Source organism: Gorilla gorilla, chromosome 15 (assembly GCF_029281585.2).
Source record: "Gorilla gorilla gorilla isolate KB3781 chromosome 15, NHGRI_mGorGor1-v2.1_pri, whole genome shotgun sequence".
Lineage (NCBI taxonomy): Eukaryota > Metazoa > Chordata > Mammalia > Primates > Hominidae > Gorilla > Gorilla gorilla.
In genome coordinates, this window is record NC_073239.2 from 94,031,150 (window position 1) to 94,034,914 (window position 3,765).

A 3,765-nucleotide genomic window follows, 5' to 3' on the forward strand; every position below is an offset into this window, starting at 1 on the left:
AGACCAGCCTAACCCACATGGCAAAACCCTGTCTCTACTAAAAATACAAAAAGAAATTAGCCAGCCATGGTGGTGCTTGCCTGTAATCCCAGCTTCTCAGCAGGCTGAGGCATGAGAATCAGAGAATCACTTGAACCCAGGAGACTGTGGTTGCAGTGAGCCAAGACCACGCTACTGCACTCTAGCCTAGGTGACACAGTGAGTGAGAATCTGTCTCAAAAAAAAAAGGAAGTACAAGAAGCTCACTGGCTATGCTAAACCAAATAAATGAAAAGCAGCAAAACTGATTTTTTTTTTTTTTTTTGAGACAGAGTCTTTGTCTGTCGCCCAGGCTGGAGTGCAATGGTGCGATCTCAGCTTACTGCAACCTCCACCTCCTGGGTTCAAGCCATTCTCCTGCCTCAGCTTCCCTGGTAGCTGAGACTACAGGCATGCGCCACCATGCCCAGCTGCTGGGGTTTCACCATGCCGGCCACGCTGGTCTCGACCTCCTGAGATCAAGTGATCCACCCACCTCGGGTTCCCAAAGTGCTGGGATTACAGACATGAGCCACCGCGACTGGCTGCAAAACTAATTTTGTACTGTGGGTTTATACAAATAAATAAACAAAATCCTTTCCTTTTTTTCTATATTTTTTCTTACATTTCTTATAAAAATAACAGAATGCTTCATTTTATTCACTTCAATGGGACAAAGTCCTTAGAGAAAGATTGAAAAGAGCTGATAATCAAACTCCCAAATTTTATGCTTATTTCTTTTCTAGTGCTATCAATTTTCTGACATTTAACACAGGCAGGAAAACGTTCTCGGTAAATTGAGCATTTGAGTCTATAAATGTCTTCAAGCACTCTGGCAGTTACATATATCCCATTGCTTTTGGTTGCCCATCTCTTCTTTGCTTCAAACCCCCATGCGAGTTTCTTCTTTTTTCAGGCAGCCCTGTGAATTTTTAGTCTCCATTTTTGGCTTTTACAAACTTGTGGCAGACAACTGCTTTGGCAATTTTTACACCAAGCTCTCGAGTAGCTAGCTGGTTGCTGAGTTCCTCAGCCTTCTCAATATTCCACTCCTCCACAGCCTGCTCTATCCTCTTTTCGAGGCCTTCTCAGTGGTTTTCCTTTTAACAGGGGGGTCAAACCTATCATTGACTCCAACATACTGAGTAAGCTCCTTCCACTGGGCTGCATTTGAGGACTGTTCAATTCCACATATCTAAGGGAATTCCAGAAGGACTCTCTTCTTAGGCATTTACATTTAACTCTGCTTCACTTTTTGCTTCATCTGTTGAGAAATCTATGATTTCTGCTTTTCTGTTGCTCCCATCCTCTTTATCTTCCTGTAAGTTAAGCCCAGAGCTCTCCAATGTAGCTTCATCTTCAGAGTTTGAGTCAACATCACTTTCATTTAGGCCAGGAGGTACCAGCCCACTCAACATCTTTTCTTCTGTCAGGATGCAGCCGCCCGGCAGCCATCTTAAGACCCTGTCAACCAAAAAATTTTTTAAGAAATAATTTTTGTGTGAAATCATTGTTGTGTATTATTTCAGTGTATTATTTCAGGGCTTTGTATAAAATAATGTGGACATTTTACTTCTATTTCTATGCTCTGGAACAGTTTAAAATGATTGAGTTCTTGCTTGACCATCTTTTTCTTTTTCCTTTCTTTCTTTTCTTTTCTTTTCTTTTTTTTTTTTTTTTTTGAGACAGGGTCTCAGTCGCCCAGGCTGGAGCACAGAGGTGTGATTTTGGCTCACTGCAACCTCTGCCTCCCAGGCTCAAGCAATCCTCTCACCTCAGCTTCCAGAGTAGCTAGGGCTGCAGGTGCACGCCACCATGCCCAGCTAATTTTTGTATTTTCTAACAGATGGAATCGCACTATGTTGCCCAGGCTGATCTCAAACTCCTAGATTCAAGCAATCTGCTGGCCTCAGCCTCTCAAAGTGCTGAGATTATAGGAATGAGCCACCGCACCTGGCCTATATTTTTCAATTAATTAATTTTGGAGGAGACAAAAAACATTCAAATCATAGCACTCACTATTAAAAAACTGGAAATAAAAACAAATGCCAAACAAACCAGGAAGGATTAATTTATGGCACAGTCAAACAATAGAGTAATGAAAATGAATAAACTCCAACTGCATACCACAGTGTGGATGAATCTTAAAAACACAGTGTTGAGGCCAGGCATGGTGACTCATGCCTGTAATCCCAGCATTGTGGGAGGTGAGGCAGGCAGATCACCTAAGGTCAGGAGTTTGAGACCAGCCTGGCCAACATGGTGAAGCCCCATCTCTGCTAAAAATACAAAAATTAACTGGGCGTGGTGGCGCACACCTGTAATCCCAGCTACCCGGCAGGCTGAAGCAGGAGAATCGCTTGAACCTGGGAGGCAGAGGTTGCAGTGAGCCTAGATTGTGCCATTGCATTCCAGCCTGGGCGACAAGACTGAAACTCCATCTCAAAAAAACAAAACAAAAAACCAATGTTGAGTTTTAACAGCCCAACATGAAAGTATATTTATACTCCAATTCTCTTAATGTACACTCAAAATACAGACCAGACCAAACCATATTGATTAGGAATGAATAATCAGGTGGTAAAAGTACAAAGCAATGCAAGGAAAGACTGAAGTCAGGATAGGGCTATCTCTGTGCAGGGAAGGGACTGAAAGAGAAAGGGGTGGATTGGGAAACGATACAGGGAAACTTCTGGTGATAATGTTCTATTTATCGACTTAAACAGTGTCGCTACACAAGACTTTGCTTTATGATTATTCATTATCGTGCTCACTTGCGTATGGTATATGCTTCTCTGTATATGTATTATATTTCACAAAGTTAATAAAGCTTATACAACAAAGAAAAGGTTCATTACTGAAAACAGACACCAACTTCCAGGGGAAGGAGTACAACGGAGCTGATTTCAAGAGCCTGGACATGAGGCCCTGAAGAGGAGATCTTCACTTTCTGGCCCAGAAGAAACCCATATTTCTGCCTCATTAGTATCATCTCAGGGAAGCAGGGGAGTTCTATAGCCTCAATAAAATATCAATGCAAGGACCCGTGCGTGTGTGTGTGTGTGTGTGTGTGTTTTTGGAACAGAGTCTTGCTTTGTCGCCCAGGCTGGAGTGCAGTAGTACGGTCTTGGCTCACTGCAACCTCCGCCTTCCGGGTTCAAGCAATTCTCCTGCCTCAGCCTCCTGAGTAGCTGGGATTACAGGTGCCTGCCACTGTGCCCAGCTAATTTTTGTATTTTTAGTAGAGACGGGGTTTTGCCATCTTGGCCAGGCTGGCCTCGAACTCCTGACCTCGTGATTCACCTGCCTCGGCTTCCCAAAGTGCTAGGATTACAGGCGTGAGCCACCACACCTGGCCAACCCATTTATTCTTTAAGGATCTAATTCTGCAGGGCATCAGCCAGGCTCAAGATAGAACTGAGGTGAGGCTGTGCAGGCTTCAACCCCAGATCTGTCTGAAAATGCTCAGTTGAGCTCAATCCTGGGTGAAGAAATGATACCAGAATCCCAGAGTTCCAGCACAACACAGTGGTGTTTCTTTTGTGATGTCATCAACACCTGCTTCTGACCTCACCCGCCCAGAAGTTTCCAATATCATTCAGTGATAGTGGCGGTGGATAACAATGACCTCCTACCAGCTGTGAATTTCTCGTCTTCCACTAGTACTAGTAAAAGAGATTGCTGCTGGCTAAGACTACCCACCGGTGGGGTCTTGGTGAGTGGGGCCCAATCTGAGGCCAGGGGTAA

At 44.0% G+C, this 3,765-nt stretch overlaps 1 pseudogene; it reads right to left on the bottom strand.

The window, feature by feature from the left end:
• Positions 1-477: 477 nt before the first annotated feature.
• LOC115930547 (protein FAM204A-like) lies at positions 478-1,635 on the bottom strand (annotated as a pseudogene).
• Between the last annotated feature and the right edge of the window lie 2,130 nt (positions 1,636-3,765).